The 19,142-nt window shown below is 35.4% G+C and overlaps 1 protein-coding gene across 8 annotated transcripts in view; it reads left to right on the plus strand.

Moving 5' to 3' along the window:
* The window catches only part of DACH1 (dachshund family transcription factor 1), a 356,604-nt gene that overhangs the window by 280,686 nt on the left and 56,776 nt on the right, over window positions 1-19,142 (plus strand). The window lies entirely within an intron of this gene.

Consider the following 19,142-nt stretch of genomic DNA (forward strand, 5'->3'; position numbering starts at 1 on the left):
AAAATCTGTGAAAACATTCCCTGACATTAGTTTGCAAGACTGTAAATTGGGAAACATTCAATCTGTTATAATTCTAAAATAACAGCAAAGAAAAACCGTAGAGGGAATGGACCACAGGTGATGTTCACAAATTTAGTTTTTTTCATATGTGTTAAACTTTTACCTGCTTCATTATTTAAAAAATTAATTCCTCACGGCCTTACATTTAATTTTTAATTTGTAAGTGATTGTGAAATTTGAGGGTCTTACAGTATTCCTGTAGGTTCCAATAGGATTAGATTTTTTTTTTTCTGAGAGCAGTCGCCAAAAATTATCACTGGAAAATCGTAGTGTGCAGAGAAATGAATGAATACTTTCTCTCCTGGATTGGATTGAATAACATGCCACCTATAGCTCCTCTCGTACCCTTAAAATCTTTGGAGCAAATGTAACTTTGCTTTCCAAGTCTGTCTGAGGTTGTTATTGTCAAAAGCCTAATTGCTGCTTTCATGCAGACAGGTAAACTCAGTATTAGAGCTCCTGGTTTATCACTGCTGCTAATGCTTCACTACTGTTTTTTTGTACCCTATTTCTTCTTATACCTGATAGAACAAGTAAGTTCTTCCAAAATTCAGAGGAAGGGAGGGTAAAGCATCTTTACTAATGCTGGATGAAATCACCTCCAAAACCAGACGAAACTCCTACAGGATATTTCCATGGAAGTCTTGAGGGCATCCTGAGCTGAGTGAGCATCAGCGTGAATTCATTCAAACTTTATGGTATGGATGTTTGCAATCAGAATAGATTAACCCTGATTATACAAATCAGCTACGGTGAAGGTCTACTAAGCACAGAAATGACTGCTCTAATGATTATAAGGTGATAACTCCTGAGCAGCATTCAGGGTTTTCACTGAAGGTACTGGAAGCTATGAGGGCTAAGTGCATTCCTAGCCTTTCAAACAGGAAAGAGAAATGCCTCTGCAGGGATAAAAATGCCCCCTTGAGTGTTAAGAAAGGATTTTCACTTTTTCAGAAGTACATAATGATTCTCACAGACAAGGGAAGCATCTTGAAATAAATAAACTGAATGTTGGAGGTTTGGGGTTTTTAAAATGTTTATTAACTAAAATATAAAAATTATTATGCTCATATTTGCATTTAGGCTGAAACTGTTGTTCCTTAGGGAAAAAAAATGCACCATGTATTTGTGTTAAATGCTCTAATTATGCTCTTCACTGTGATAAAAGGAAAAAAAAGCTGACAGCCAACAAAAGAAAAAAAAAATCCAAATTCTTTTCTTGCTTTAAATATGACACAGATTGTAAAAAGTAATATTTTTACCCTTGAAATGTTTAGAAGTATTGACATTCTGTCCACTCAATTGTCAGCCTGTCTTTAGAGATAGAGCTTCAAGGTTCTTAGCATTTAGTAAACTGACACTGATCTCTACTCTTCTTTAAACTTGTATGCAATTCCTGTCTTAAAAAAAACCAAACACCTCCATGATACCACAAAAGGTTTCTCTTGCTGTAGACACTTCAAAAGTTCTGTGCTATCCTTATGGCTGTTTTTCTGGTCTTCCAAATTAATATATAAACCTTACTAGTTTTAATTTAAATTTCAACAAAGCTTGAAAAGGGATTTGGGAATATTATGGACTGCTGTTCCTGGGCGTACATGCAGAAGTTTTAGCTTGTGCTACTGTAAGGAAGCTCCTTGGAGCCTCAGACCCAGTGAGGAAGGGGAAGCAGCAGGACCTATGTGGAGGTAGAGCAAAGAGCTGGTGGAGTTAGAGGCATACCTGGGAGGCAAAATTGGTCTTCACATCTTCTTTCGTTAATCCAGTGAGAGTTTGTGTATGTTAACTGGTCAGCACAAAATCAGCTTCATGAATCTGAGGGTCCAGCTTTGTGTGCTTAACAGTAAAGTATGTGTCAAAGCCTACCTTTCTTACCTGAGCAAAACTCTGGTGGAATTTAAATAAATGTTAGACATGAAAGCCCGAAAAAAAAGGACTTACTCCTTTGTGTACCAAATAGGTATATAAACAAAATTAGCTGCATGTTCATAAAGGCAAGAAGAAGTTTAACACTGTAGAATAAATTGCCAAACCTTCCTAGCAGAAGCAATGACATCGCTTGATTTCTCTGTCATTATTCATGTTGCACTGTTTACTTTAGAATAGTAGAAAAGTCCCTTATGATTTAAATAAAGTTTGTCATGTTTTACTTCTATTGGCATCCAAATGCTTCACTGACAACATATATGCTAAATTTTTCTGTCTTCTTTTCTCCTGCTTATATGATGAATCATGATCTGTGGTATTTAATGTAATCAGAGTATCGTTAATTTTCTGCTAAAATGTTTCTGCATATGGCCGTGCAAAATAAGTATCTACCGTGCCATCAGTTGGTTAAAGAATCAAAATGAGGATGACAGTGTTTTTCTAAAGGAGATTTCTCTGAATCTTTCCACCCACAGGCTCTGTTGAAGGCAGTAAATAGTCCATTTTTGTTAATGAAGCTTCACTCATACAGCTGGGATTGTTTAATATTTTACGAGTGTTACTTTGTTTTGCTCTCAACGATCTCAGGCAGTTAAGGATTTATGAATCGTGTTTTTCTCAGCCCATCTGCGGTTTCCTATCTTCCCTGGCCTTGAGAATATGTTTAAATTTATTAAAGCGAAGCAAAGGCTCATTATTTCAAAGGAGAGCCAAAGTGACACAGTGAATTGGTTATTAATGGAAAGGCACTGCCATAGGGCGATTGAAATTTAATGATATCCTACAAGAAAAAAATGAGGGTGTCACTTTCCAAAAAGTCATGCTAAATGCCAGCCTTTTTAAGGTCCTGCCGCTAATTTTATGCCTGCGCACAGTAATGTTTTCAAAAGCGTTTAGGAAACACGGACCAGTGACTGTACTGATTATCCTTTTCACCTTCTCGCCTGTTCCAAATGGGTTTGTGCAGTGAGCGATTTAATCTCTAAATATAGGGAACGTTAAAAAAAATAACATTGCTGTTTTTCACAAGCTAAGGGCCTTTTGCAATCCTCCAGAGATGGACTTGCAAATATGCTATCTCCATATGCTCACAGTAAGCTCTCAAACTGGCTCATCACCAAAAAAAAAGGAAACCAGAAAACTTCAATCACTTTATTTCTTCTGCTTTTCTGTCATTCAAGAGATGTTTTATGTACACAGAGTACATTTAGTAAAATTTAAGTCACACGTGATTAGAGCATACCTAGGAATCTCTGAAATTTCTCAGTTTTCTCCTGATTAGTCTGTATTTTCTTGTTTCCTGAAACAGTTCTTGTTTCCTGAAATGCCTTCCACCTGTTTCTGGATTATTCTTAGTTTTTAATATAATGTTCATATAGACTTTGTCACTATGTTTTCTCAGTTTGAAAGACAAACTGTACAATTTTCTGGCAAAATTCAGTGTATTCTTCTGAAGTGAATGTTGAGGCTTGGGGACTTTTTGTATGGTTGGTTGGCTTGGGCTTTTTTTTAAAATTTGAGCTGGTTATAATTCTTAGACCTCAGGGATCCTATAATGTGGTCCTTAAGTAGCTGTTGAAAGAGTTCCAAATGGAAGAGGGAGATGAGGAGAAAGGGGAAATACCTGTCCTAGGACTGCAGGATCAGGCTGATAGAAACTTGCTGATGATGCTGGTGCTCAGTGGAGTATTATTGTTTAATGTTCCAGTGCTAGTGATAACTGTATGGTTCCTTCTAGTTGCATGTTTCAACATGTGATTTACTACAACTATAACCATGTTTAAGCACAATTGAGGAACACGGATTGAGGATAAATCATGGATAACACAAGGTCTGTGTAAATGTCTGGACAGAAAATAGCTTGTGATAACCATGTCAAAAAAGCAGGCTTTACATCAGACACCTCACAATGTTAGATGACTGCTCCTTTGTAAAAGCAGAAGAACTGGTGAAGGATTCTCATACCATGACAACAAAGCTGCTATGGCTACACAAGCTATTGTTTGACCTTCTTCAGTTCTCAGCCATTGGGATGAAGAATCCCCTTTAATACTTCCCCATAGCTGTTCTCCTGAGATATCAGCTCCCGCAGAAAGCATACAAATATGCAGCAAAGTAAAAAGGGGTAGTAGCATAAAGGGATATTTGTTATCAATCATCCTCAGTTAATACAGAAGTGGTAGAAGTCTTTGGTGGAAAAGACATGCTAGGTCACCTAGTTCATCTTTCTGCTGGTGCGGGAAATGTTCCCGACATATATTTTCTAGTGCCCTGTCCAGTCTAGTTTAAATACCTGATGCAACTCATTTATATTTATATTGTAATTTTCTTACAAACATAAATATAAAACCAAACTTCAGACGTTGCCCTTGACAGGCATATTAGTAACAAATCATTTTCTAACCTTGCGTATGGTAAATTTCCAACCATCTGCTGACAGGTAAACAGAATTTTTTTTATTTTTTTTTTATTCTCAGAATATTTTCAGTACTCAGTCTCATCAAATGAAATAATGATAAAAACAACAACCTTAATTATAAAACGACAGCACCATGTTGTTTCTAACTGGAGAAATGTTGCCCTTTCTGGAGGTGTGAATGTGACAAGCATCCCCTGCTCCTCCTACATGAAGGATAACCTGTGATCTTAAACATACGATCTGCTGTCTGCATGCCACAGAGGTGGAGGCAGCCTGAAGGCAGTAAGACTAGTAGCCATCTCCCTCCCTTTTACACATTAGCAGCCCTAAAAAAAAAATTAAATTATTGCCAAATTTTGAACTCTTTCTCCTACAGAGCAGGATGCTGGGGCAAGAGCTTCTGTTTTGTTCTGTCTATAGAAAATTTGCAGTGGGAAGAGTAATTTGCAGAATGGAGCCAGGTTAGGTGACATGAGACATGGTGAGTGTCATTTCTGAGAAAGTAGCAGACATTGTTTCATACGCCTTGGTCTTGGGTCTGTGTGTGGGTGCTGGCAGTGTTGCCTGTTCTGCAGGAAGCAAAAGCTGCTTCTCAGTCTATGGAAACTACTCAGTGAGAGGGTCTTGCTCTGATTAACACCAGGAGATGGAGGGGTTAGCTTCTGTGGAGTGCTCACTGTCTTCTTCTCTGGCTTGAATCACTGAAAAGGAAGGATCTATCTGGGTGCAAGAATTACTATAGCCATTGCCATGCCTTCACAGGGACTTTCTGTTTTCTGGGGTGAGGGGGTAGAAAAGTCAGAAAATAGGGTTGGTGAGACCAGCAAACACTGTGTAAACTGAGCCCTAATAGGATTTGCATACAATTTTAAAGAACACGTGGAGAAATGGTGACTCAAGGGCCTGCAACTTCGGTCCCTCTGAGCTCCCTGTTTTAACCATAAACTTATCATCTTATAACCTTTCTAACAAAGACATAACCACTTCAGCTACATATATTTTGATTGTTTCATGACAGTTTACTGGAGGTTTAGCAATGACAGATTTCTTCATTGTCTTTTTGCCAAAATTTGTCCTTTAAGTCATTTTTGTTGACTGCCCCTTTTAGCAGCTCACCTCACAATGAGAGAGGAGACAATTAATGGGAGGGTGATTTATCACTGCCAAAAACTGTCAAGGACTTCTGTTGTAGCTGGAGAAAAAGCAATTTCACATTATGGCATTTCATTCCGAATACATTGTATTTACAGCTCACAGTTTTATTTTCAGAGCCTATTATCAGGTGAAACAGTTGCATCTGAAATGTTGTTTGTGACATAGGTGACCTGTTAGGATTTGATAAGTATTTACGCCAGAGCACAAGGGGCTCACACATCTGCTGTTGGCAGAAGCAATGGAAAAAAATAACCTGGAAATGAGGCGTTTGATTTTTCTGGTTCCTACACTCGAGCATCTGTTGCTATAATTAAGTGGCATTCAGTAATTGCAGAGCAATGGTGAAATAAACATATGCATTCTTGCCAGCTTTTAGGATTTGGTGTCCTTACAGTAGGAGAGACAAGCAAAGTGACTTCAGCAAGAACAAAGGGTTCTGTAACAAAGTTTAGCAATTAACTTTCCTATTGCATAAAGAGGAATTTTACAAGGAAAAAGAAATAGGGGAAAGAAAAAAAAAATCTAAATTGGCCAGTAGCTTTTGTACATTTAAACCGATCGCCGCAAGAGCTAAAGCAGAATGTTGAACTGGGAGCATGTTAACATTTTTTTGTTGAATGTAGTTGTATTTAGAAAATAAAAATTGAGCATACAATGCTAACTAAATAAACAAGAATGCAAGAAATCTATTATGCTGAGAAAGTTTATAATGAAATTTATTCCTTTAATTTGAAGGGGGAGTTGAGATCTCTGTGAGGGCCCCTGCTGCCTTTGTTTATGCCTCAATTGTGGTGTAAATGAAAACAGAACCTGGTGGTCAGTATAAGTTAAAGAACGCTGGTTAAAACAGGCTTTTTAAATAAATCATTTATAGGACATTAGTTAAACAATCATATATTCCTTATTCTGTGGTGAGATTCAGTATACTTTTTTAGATTATTTTTTAGAAGTAGGATGAACTGGAAGTATATTTTTTCTGAGAAAGGATTGCAGTCAGAACACTGTCTCATCTGATCAGCAGTTATGTGATTGTTGTAGTTTTTTGCCTTTTAAGAACAGGCTGTCCAACAAGTTGTCTCAACAATGGCCGTTGTACCTAAAATAAAAATAAAAATAAAAATGGATAATTGAATAGCAGTACCCGTGTAACCCAACAGATATGTGGCAGATGTAGCATGTTATAAATTCTGAGAACCTAAGAATAGAAAAGAGTGTCTGTCTCTTGCTGTCTGTCGAAGCCAATAAAGAGTGAACATGAAAAAGAGCTCTTGGTATTGTCTGAGGAGGCCATTCTTATATATGCTTTGGCACTTTCACTTGCATGGTCTGGAGCAAGTTTGACATCAACTATGCCCCTGCCTTTTTGGCTGGTGGGTGAAGCAAGAGGAACCACTGTGCAGTGGGCAGAAAAAAATTTCAGTAAGTATCTTGAATATATGCATAGATACATATATTCATATGTACACATCCATATATATTCACATCCACATATGCAGAGAGAGGAAAAGAGATCTAACATCAATGAAAGAAAGAGAAAAATATCTTGTTTAGTGGAGATAGGACAAGACGAAAAAGTGAAAATAGCTGATATTTTTTATTTCAGTTCCCATCACTTACATTCATTTCTACATGGCCATAGCAAGCCATAACAAGTCAGTCAGAGCTTTAAAGAACTCACAGGATCAGGATCTTTGTTGTATCTGAACGTAAATGTCAGATTGCTTTTCTCACTTTACTCTTCAGATAGTGAAACTGAATGTGTTAATGAATTTTGTTTGCAAATGCAAATATTTTGAGGAGTAGGTATAGCTTTCTAATCTGATAAAATAGAATATTATTTTTAGCTACATTTAATTAAATCTAATGCTAATTTAAGTAACTACAATTTAAAAGTTACTATTGCAATAAGCGTTTCAATTGTATAGTTCTGAAAAAAAAATAAATCTCATCAGACTTGAGGACATTGATGTGTAAGAGTCTGATTCTAATAAACTGTATATATGGATGAACCTGCTTTTTTATTCTGGAAGTAAGCTATTGGATTTTGATACTGTTTGAGAAATGTCATGAAACTATGGGCCTGAACTAGGTGAGAGTCAGGAGATTTTGATTGTTTCAGGTTTTGTCGATAACCTCTTGTGTGACTTTGGGCAAAGCACTTCACAACTCTGTGCCTTTGTTTCCCTCTGTGCTGGTTTACAGAGGAAGGAGTTACCCCTGAAGCATCTGCACCGGACTTTGAATTCCTTCTTGAGCCCTAGGCATTAAAAATAAGTATTCTCACATTAAGTATTTCATTGAACAAGGTTGGAAGCTTTTTATTTCTGATGGAGGCGAGCCCACGGACAGTGGCTGTGAGCCTACTCCTGCCATCCTTGCATTGGCTTCTGTTTCTGAGCCATTTCAGGAGGGAATGTGGCATTAGAACCTCTTATAATCAACATTCTTTTGCCAGCATCCATTCTCAGCCTATTAAAAGAAAAAAGATAGTTGTGAGAACTCTGTCAATAGTGAAAGATCTATTATATTGTCCACTAAAAACTTAGTAGATGCTATAGGAGTGATTTTAATTGAGATTTTTACCACCGTTTGATAACACTGTTTTGATCACCGTATTTAGGGATGGATTCCAACAGTGGACATAAAACCTCTGACTAATCCACTGAGTCACCCAGTCCCTGTCATATATTGCTTAATGGTCCATGCTGCCAGGAATTATAATAGCTTTCTAGTAATAATTTTTTTTGAAAGAAACTTTATGGGCACAAAGTCTTATAAAAGTTTAAACTCAGTTTTTTAAAAAGGCAATCAAGGAAAACTTCCTAGAGCTATGATAAACTGCAGAATTTCCTTTTTTATTTACAATAAATGTAGAGTCTTACACATGATGTAAGTTAATGACTAATATTTTAACTTTGGTTGGTTAATGTTTGCAGGGCACTTACAGATGCTAGAATAATCTCTAATGTTTTTGCTCAATCTGCTCTGGAGATGGATGAAATAAATAGTTTAAACTAATTAATGTAACACCAGCTGTTACAAGTGCTTGGCAGACGTCTGTGAGTTTTGATGGGCAGAGAGCGGCTGTTGTACTTGACTTTATTTTAGTACAATGTTGATCACAGTGTAAGCTGGAATAAATGACGAGCCAAAGGAAAGAACAGAGGATGAATTCTGTGTAATGCAAAATAAATATTGCCCTTTTTCTGAAAGTATTTTTTGAGGTCAAGGGAGATTTATAGTGGACTTCCATTAAGTCATAAGTGCTGTGACAACAGCTGTGCTAAGCATGCTCAGTATTAACATACTTTACAAAAGCTGCAGAGATGCAGGCATCTATGAAATTTCACATTGCCTTTAGATTTCAAGACATGTTAAGGCTTCAAATTAGCACTTTGTCTGCATATTTAATTTCTACCTACCAATTACTGTTAGAAAGAATAGATGTTTAGGACAGGTAGATAAAAACTAACATTAGTCCTAGAAAGTTAATATGCTTGCAAAGAATAAATTGGATTTCAGTGCTGTTTGTATACACATGATTGTACTGTGTGGTTTTTTATTTATTTTGCACTCTCAAGAATGAGCATGACTGCAGAAACTTTCAAGGTGCAAAGCAGTAATATCAAACTGAACTTGGTACTTTGTACTATAGCTTTAATTTATCAGTGCCCAGTCAAAAAACCACAACAAAGCCTAAAATACATGTATCTGATGAGAATTCATTGTTTCTCTGTGATTTAATAGTAAGTTAAAATATCCAAGTAACTTCTCTTTTAGAGTTGGAAGGTAGAATAATTGTGCTGTGACAGGGGAACGATGGCTGCTATCTCTCTATGTGCCAGCATTAAGATAACAGTGTCATTGTACAGATTGTTACCCTGTGAATATGTCTAATAAGTTATTATAGCATGCTGAGCAGATGGCAAGTGTGCTCCTGAAAGAATTGATGGATGGGATATGATGTCATCAGTGAGATGACAAGGTTCACAAGGTACTTGACCTCCAAGAATAAGTCCTAACTGGTTAGAATTCTAAATGGTGAACTTTTGTGACACTGGCTAAATGGGAAATATGTGCAATTTGTATTTCTTTATGGTAGTGTTTACCCTTTTCACTGAACTCCACATAATGGGATTTGGTCCCTGAAGACTTGGAGATATTGTTGGAAGGTTTCACCCTGTAACCTTCAGAGGATTTCAAATACAAATCTATACATCTAAACTTTAACAAAATCCCACCAAATTATATTTATGAAGTCAGGCTCATAGCTTTTCTTTGTTTATATGTGTGTAAGTATACAGCATTTAATTGAGATGGTCAATTAATTTAACATGTTCTCCCAAAAGAGAAAGCTACTGACTCAGTGAGAAAGCATAAAATTACAGTTTATACTTTTATAAGAATGTGTTTGAAATTGTGAGCTATGCTAACACTATAGACTTCTTAAGAGTATACTAATAATTTTAATTATGACTGGATTCTCCATCTCTAAAGTCTGTTAAACAAATAAATATTTGATTGATCTAGCTATCTAACTATCTAAAAAGGTACCTTTCTTTTTATTATGTTCCAAATTATATAGCAGAATCTATACTGATGAAACACAGTTCTCAAACAGTCCTCTTAGTTCTTTACATGACTTGTGAAATGAAGAAGGTGCATGTGAAAGGCTCAAGATGGAGAATCTCACTGCTAACAGCGAGATTAACTGTTAACAGCTGCATCTGGTAGATACCTATCTTCTCTTCTTTATTGTATGGAGAATTTAGGTCCCTGTTTATAGAGTACTGCTTCCATGGCAGACTGCATAGCCTAGACGGAGGAATTCTACCCTTCATCTCTTTTAGGCACTCAATAAACCCTACCAATCACAAAGGGAGCTCTGCATGTGTATTTTTATGAGCAATTGTGCAGATAGACAAAGCTTTCAGAATTAAAAGTTTGTTTACAATTTACATTGTAAATTGGAAGCAGAATCAGAACATGCAAAAGAATATAGAGAATATATCAAAAAAAGAGCTACTGAAATAAAGGGAATAAATTAATACTAAAGCTATATACTATGCCTTTCCTACAATGAAAGTTTAAAGAGTTTGGGGTCATGTTTCTTAACCCCTGAAATTCATAAATCTTTTTTTTTTCCCCCTCATTGATTTAGCTATATTGGGCAATGATCACAAGAGGAAGATAGAAAGAGGCAGGAACATAATAATCAGGCTTTTTTAATCTTTAATAAAATACTGGTAGTTTCTTAAAATGCTTATTGTTATTTGGCTCCTTTGAAATGAGAAGATAAATTCCTTGTGGAAAACTCTTCCATGTTTTATTGATTGTTTGTGAAGCAAAACATAAATGCTATATACAAAAATAAACTATGAGAGCATGTACATGCATACTTGTTCTGAATTCTTTATGATATTTATTTTCAATACTGATAGTTCTTTGCAATATTTGAATATTCATGTGACAGCATAGGGCTTATTTATATGAACTGAAACAAGAGGAAACCAGATGAAAGCACTATATATCCTATGAATAAGAACAATATATTATCATTTTCCTATTTCCCAATATTCTGAGTTTCAAGTAAGTAAAAGTTGTTTGTAAAATTTCTGCTACTGGGGAGTATTGTTGCATTTCTTAAATCAGATTGTAGGTACAATAAAACTTTCATAAACATGTTGCAAATTGCTTCCTCTTTCCTGTATAAATAAGATTCTGAGGGTTTCTAAATTACTTCAGAATTACAGAAAAGCTTTAGATTTAGTTGTAAATATTATAGCACTGTATCAAATTTAAAGTAATCACTTTGAAAACGCGAATTATGATTTAAAGTTACCATCTTTTATTTATTTATTTATTTATTTATTTTAAATCCATGTCCCTAATCATCCAACCCAATGCAACTGTTTTACTCATGTTGTGGTGTCTGATTCTACTGGTTCAGGAAATGTACAGACAGTAGAAGGGAGATACTGTGACTCTCAGATGATACTCTCTTCCTTTTACTTGTGTACTAAGGGTAGAGGTATTGTGCCTGCAACAAATAGTGACTTATTTACATGTGATTATCAGCTGTTTTCTCTCTGCACGTAGTTTACTGTCTATACTGAATTATTGTCTCTGGTTTATTTGAAGTTTGTTTATATACAGTAAGAAAGAAATAACCTGCTCAAAACATGCTATTAGTAGAGCAGCACAGAGCTGAACCTTTAAACAAATATTTTCCTTATCTATAGTATGCATCCTTTGTTAGTGGGTGGATTTAAGGGATTTGGTTCCATTTTTGTAAGGTAATTTCAAAAACTAATAGTGAAATGTCAGTATGAATATGTACCAGTTTGTTAGCAAAATTAAATAATAGTCTGTAGAAATATTTGAAACCATTAGATGAGTTTATCAAATAATTTGATAAATTTTACATTTGACTTCTCAGTTTTTTAATAAAACTGAAAAAATCCCAGTTTTCACATCTCTTACCATATCGTCATGTGTGTATTGTTTGTGTGACTAAAGTTTCAGGAGCCAAGTCTTTCCTGCTCAATCTGATCAGTTCATATATGTCTGTATGTATGTCTATGTGCTAGAGACATGTAAAATATTAATAGAAGGTCAATGAGTGTTCACCGAGCTCTCTTTACCATATGGCCCCTGTGGAGGATAGAAAGCCCTGGCTAGCTTAAGCCTGCCATATGGACCTGGTGGAAAAAGGTAGGTCTTGCACACAGTACAAACCTACCATATGGACTGGGTGGAGCACTCAAAACTCTAAACATTTCTTGTACACCAGGGCCTTTTACACAGAAGAATGTAAAAACATACATAATACATTACACACAAAAGCCATTGAAAAATGGATCAATTGTTTAGGTTTAATATGATGCTTTCAAGCAGTGTCCAAAACTATATAAATAATCAGGACTTATTTTGAAATAGTAAGGAGGATCATCAATCATTTATAACTGACTTTTTTACTTTGCATTTAACATCTGTTGTATAATGGGAATGTACGATACCTTAATGCTGTACAAAGACAGAACATCCAAAAATAGTGATAGGGTTAAAGCAAAGTTTTTCTGAATATGCTCCCCTGGGTCTCTTCTCCCTCCTGTTCTTAACCTGAAACACAAATTTAGCACACTCTGTAAGAGTTGTGAGGCAAATGCTGGATTTAGAAATATCTTCTGTGCTCTTAATCTTTTGGGGAATTGAGATTAGGCATAGGATAAGATCATTGATTCAACTTTATTCCCTCTGTGAAGAGTGTGGTGTTACATAGTGGTGTCTTCTTTTATAAACCAAAGATGTAGTAAAGTAGTATAGTAAAATGCTCATATTTCAGATCATTGGACCTAATGTTGAACTTTTCTACACATTGCCATATAAACATATCTATATTGTCTTGAATTTTTTTTTTCTGATCTTGAAATTTCAACAAGCAGACTAATTTCTTCATATCTTGGAAGGGGAAGAAACTACTGAATCAAATAGAAACAATGTGTTACTGAGAAAAATATTTGAGATATAAGGAAAAATTTTAGGAAACGCTAGAATGAGCTGACTTGTAGACCAGCTAGGACAAAGAGAAGACAAAGGAAAGTGATTCTGAAAATAATAATAATTAAAGAAGAATTTGGATTTTACCGTTTGAACTCATTACATTTAAATTTTGGTAAACAAACAGACTTCGTCAGTAGCACTTACTGCCTTTCAAAAACTGAACAAAAAAGTCACTGAAGTTGCTGTGACTTGTTCGTCTCAATTTCCTGGGTGCAGCAGTTCACAAAACCATGCATGGTCATAATTTCCTGATGCAGCTTTTGCTTTTTTTACTAGCTGGGCTAAAAGCCAACCTGTTATTGGAATACTGAATAAAAGTATTATCCTTAAATGTATAATGAGATAATAAAACGTGTGCAATTTGTTTCCATTTGTTTAGGCAGTAACTGTGTTCACAGTACCATAATGGTAAAGATCTTTTGATTCTGGTTTTGTTTATTTACATTTATCACACACATCAATGATAGTAAAGTCATAGAGAGCCTTTGAACCACTCTTAAGATTTGTATTTTGCTTCTATTACATAGCATTTATAGTGTCTTAGGGATTGAAATAAATAATTTTTCAATTACGTTATTGGCATAAACATTCAAATATTTACAGAAATTTTGATGTGAAACAGAATTAGTAAGAAGATCTGTCCCTATAGTGGAGTTGCAACACATATTTCCTTGATGTTATGATATGATATAGATAAAAGACTGAATGAATATTTAATTTGCATGAATGTTTTAAACTGGATCCCAGAAAAGATTTTAATTTACCAGCAAGTATATGGCATGTTTGCTATGTAAGGTACCTTAATTTTCTGTATTTAATGTAAACCAAACTGATTCATGTTACATGATTACTTGAAACTATTTTTTATCTTCTTAAATCAGTGCAGAATGTGACCCATAATGCATAAATACATAAAGGATATTTTTTTTGTCTTCTCTAATATGTATTCTGATATATTAGCATAAATTACATATTCCAAGACATGAAGACACATGCAAGCCAAATATCACTTTAAAGTGGATGCCTTAAATGGAGCAGAAAATATTAGAGGTAAAACTTCTACATTTTATTCTATCAGTGAACATCAAGCTGGTGAATGCCATAGAAATACCACTAATGGACACATTCTGGCAGCTAGTTGCAGATGTTTGATGAATGAATTTCAAGAGAAATCATATCAGATGTAAAAATGCTTGCCTTTTCATTCTGAGTTTTGTTTCTGAGCACTCTGGGGTTTAGGGATTTTGTTTATTATTATGGATTTCTGTGAAAATCAGATGTTAGGATATAACCTATAGACAACGGTTTGAGAAATGTGGCTATAATATTGTAAAGAACTGTTTCTGATGCTACAGACTATGAAGCTCATATCGAATTCCCATAGGCAGACAGCCAAATTTCTATTAGGATATCATAACCATATAATCCAAACTGTGTACATCAGTTATTGTCTGCAACATTTGCATCTGAGTAGCAGAACCATTCCATAGATAGGCACGTTAAGGATGTTTATTATATCTCTTTAAAAAAAAATATTGTGGGATAATTTTAAAAAGTACTCTCTTATGCAAATGTGGGGGTTTTAGCCCCAAAAATAAGGAAGCCTCTGTGTATACTGATTCATTGTTTTATGATACTAAAACAGCTCAGTCATTTTGTATCCTTCCTGGTGACAATTTGTCAAAATGGGATGCTTCACATCCTGTTGTTTTCAGCAACAATTGCTGTAATTGGGGTGAGAAGAGTTAAGATCTTGGTGTTACTAGATCATATATTTCTGTAAAAAGTGTGTATTGCCATTTGGGTACTTAAGCAAAGACTAGATGCTGTTGAACTATTGGTGATAAAACACCTGTTCCCTTAACCTCTCAGAAGTGTGACTGCAGGGCTGGACCAACACAGTCCCCTAGGTACTTTGTTTTCAAAGCAAAGTTTCTTCTCCTACATTTCCAAAGCATTTGAAGCTTTTCCTTGCATGTTCATGGATTCCTGAACCTGTTGCCCAGTAGCCCCATACAGTTCTGTCAGTTCAGTCTGTCTGACTTGGTTCCTTATTATTTTATTTTATTGGCATCTTTGGCAATACATCTGAGGTAGAAATTTTGGCGAGGCAAAAGCTCAGGAACATCTTTTCTTAATGTGTTTCTGTCTTGCTATACATTTTTAGATTGGTCATCATATTCACTGGTCTTCATAGGTTCATGTATTGTAAGTGCAAATACTAGAGGTAATTGGTAGTATCCTTTATGTTAAAGAATTTATTAAAATCATGAGCAATTAATAGGAACTTATAGGAAATTGAAGAGAATATGAGTATATATGTTTTTAAATATAAGGTTTCTGCAAAAAGCACTGTCACTGAACATTTTATATATTTATCTAAAATAAAATATTTTCTCATTATAAGAAGAAACATGATGGTATTCTGTATGAATATTCAGTTAAACAAAGCACTTACATTAATAAATAGTTCCAGTTTTACATATTCTGACCAAATAAATATTTTTCTATTGGTACAGATGACCAGTATAAGCTACCATAAATTCGAAGTGTTTAAACCTCTTTTGTCTTCTCTGTTGAACTTCTCTGACATATTTATTTGTGAAATGCAGTGCTGTTGACTTCTGTGCCGCCACTTTACAACAGATGCCAAGCATGCCTGGTTAACCTCATCTGCTTGCCAGCGCTGGGGGGATGAGGGTATGGGACAGGTTATGGGTTACTGAATGAATGACAGCTGATGACTGTTGCTCAGACACATTACCATATATTCATTTTCTGTTTGGGCATCTGATTCATGCTGTCAGCAGATTACCAGGAACATGGGTCATGTGACCAGGTAGCAGGAGCATTAATACTTAGTCCCCCATAGCTACAACACAGCTAGATATGGACTTCTTGAAAACATTGACTTTTTTTTTATTTTTCCTGAAGAGAATGAATACTGGAATTATTAACTGAACACAGACCAGGAAAAACAGTGTGAATACAATGCAGTTGAAGGTATTAACATAAAACCTTCATCTTCAGAGAATTACAAGTTACCAGCTGTGCTCTTATCAAGAACTCCCTTCTTACTACTGTTATGCTTACAAAAGAGAAGTGCTGTTATTTTAGAGGACAATGCCAAAAGAGCTAATATTGTCGATATTCCTTATTTTTAAATCATCCTAAATCCCCAAATAATAGATGTTTTTCAACTTTCATGAAACATGTCTAGAGGATTTTTAATGCAAATCACATGACCATTGAAATGATTCAATAAAATCTGGCAAAATGCAATTTTTCCATTATGTATTGTTTTTTCTCTGCATTTTGCAGTAGCCATAGGGAGGCAGTTAGAGGGAGGAATAGGCAACATTAAATAAATATGCATACTGTGGATGTATTGCCTGCTACAGTGGTTTTATCAGTTGAGATGTGCATATTCATGTTCATAATTTTGAAAATGGGAGATTTAGTGTACAATGTATTCATTATGCAGTCTTAAAGTCCACTTCCTGATTCGAAGTTTGATTTTAATCAGGAATTTAACCTTAACTGAAAATACTTGGCTTGATCATTTGCATACATTTAGGAAAGGTGGATGTATGATCAGGCTACCTACGTGAGGGACCCAGCTTCTGAGCCAATGCAGTAAAGGAGATTCAATAGCTATATCACGAACAGTGGGTTTTGATTTCCTAACCAGATATCCCTTTACTGCATAGATGATCATGAACACCCCTCAACATGACTGTACAAGAAGCTGAGAATGACTAGTGAACCTATAGGGAGGTGTATTTGCACAACCCTCCACATACCTCTCTTCAACTACCTGAAGGGAGGTTATAGCCAGGTGGGGGTTGGTCTCTTCTCCCAGGCAACCAACAATAGGACAAGGGGACATGGGCTCAAGCTCTGCCAGGGGAGGTTTAGGTTAGATGTTAGGAAGAAATTCTTTACAGAGAGGGTTATCAGGCATTGGAACGGCCTACCCAGAGAGGTGGTGGATTCACCATCCCTGGAGGTTTTTAAAAAGAGATTGGATGTGGCCCTTAGTGCCATGATATAGTAATTGGAGTTGGATCAGGGGTTGGACTTGATGATCTTGGAGGTCTTTTCCAACCCAATCTATACTATGATACTATGATACACATATGCATGTAAGCAGTTCTCATAGAATTGCTACAAAACCAAGAAACATTATTTTTAGCTCTCAATATTGCCTGTCTGATGGAGTGGAGTTAGCAGAGTACTATTTGGGATGTTTGACATGAACTGGTAAAATACATTTATATTTTTTCCAACATCCAAAACATAGATCACCTTACCCTGCATCCAGTTCCTGCCAGTGGCACTAAGAATCTCTAAAAAAGAAATAATGGGTATAGTTCTTAAAATTAAGAACTGCAGGTTATGAGATTATAAAGTGCCTTGTTTTTTATACTAATACATTGTTAAAAATGAAATTAAAATATTTAGCATACCTTTTTAACCATCATTTCTTCTTCAGGAATTTAGAGTTAATTTCTTAATTTCTTCATAGTTAATGAATGTAATTTATTGTTGGGTGTTCAAGATATATGTGTTTTATGATTTTTAGATATATAGAGAATCATTCTCTAACTATCCCATTTCTTCTTTTCCTGATCATTCAATGCACTTAAAAAAACTGTGTGAAAAATTCTGTGAGGAAACAGGATACTTTTTATTATGGGGATAGAGAAACCGTATAATTTTGTTTTGCACATTATGTGTTATGATGCCAAAGTACATAGAATAGAAATGCCATGGGCATTTTAACATTCCGTTGTATGGTAAAATACCTTTGATTAAAAATAGGAATGATAATTTATTCTGAAATATTGTGAAATCCTTAGAATAAATAAATCAGCCAGTACTGCTTGACCCAACCCTGTTCAGTAATATGCTGCAAAATAAGATAAAGGTTATTAAAATAATCCTTTTATTGAAAGAGAAAATTAGATAAGTTACTCTGATTGACTCTGAGGCCCTCCTAGGGACATGTAAAATGAAGAATACACTGCACTTGATCTAGTCCAAAAAACCTGAAGAAATCCTCACAGCTGGAACATCACCACTAATTATACATTTTTGCTTTTTGGATATGTTTTGTCAATTCTTTCCATTAATTTATAGTGATGTTATACCAGTAATTCCTTAAGAAAATTAAAATATGTGATCTTTAAAGACAACAAAATATGTTGTCTTAAAAAACAACAGTTTGGCTGTTTTGTCTATATCTTACTGAGTCAGTGTAAATTTCTTACTCTTGAGCACTCTTTCTTCTCCCCTCCTTCGCCTCATAATCACAATCCTATTGTCCCTTTCCAAAGTGTTTGGCCATCTTGAGTGTCCTTCTCCCCTATTTTCTCAACTTTCCTGTTTCCTCACTTCCTGATTACTGTCTGTCTCCTTGTCAAGTCATCTCCATTTCCAGTCTTCCATGTCCTTATTCCAGCCAGCAATACATTCCTTTTTTTTTTTCTCTCTGTGCTTATAGATAAATTGGCTTAAAAGGTATCAGCATAGAAGGGATATTGCTGAACCTTGGAGAAAGAGAGGTCCCCAGTGTTGTGTTCAAGAAGTGATTCTCCATCTGTCTCTAATTTGCCATTATGAAGACAACTCCAACTGCAGTATGATCAATGATCCTGTACAGTAGTGAAGAATGATCTGTAGAGATGGCATGTTCTTTAAAAGGATTAAAGAATACTGGAAATTTATTAATTGAAACTCTTTTCCAAAAAGGAAAAACATCAAGTTAAAATATTGTGTTTTCAGTAGTTAAAATCTGATAGAATTGTCAGTAAGTCTGAGTCTTACTGTTGGTGGGCAAGTCCTGCTTCTAAACCTACCTTCAAAATGGACGTATAAAACGGAGTTCTTATGTCCATTTATTTCTGCGTAATCCTTTACATCAAGTGTGGATGTGCATATTTCAAAGCCATACCACTTATGAAAATGGCCCACAATGGTATACTTGATAGATAGATGCATGAGACCTACTTGCACA

Source organism: Corapipo altera, unplaced genomic scaffold (genome assembly GCF_003945725.1).
Source record: "Corapipo altera isolate COAL_440 unplaced genomic scaffold, ASM394572v1 0, whole genome shotgun sequence".
Taxonomy (NCBI): Eukaryota; Metazoa; Chordata; class Aves; order Passeriformes; family Pipridae; genus Corapipo; species Corapipo altera.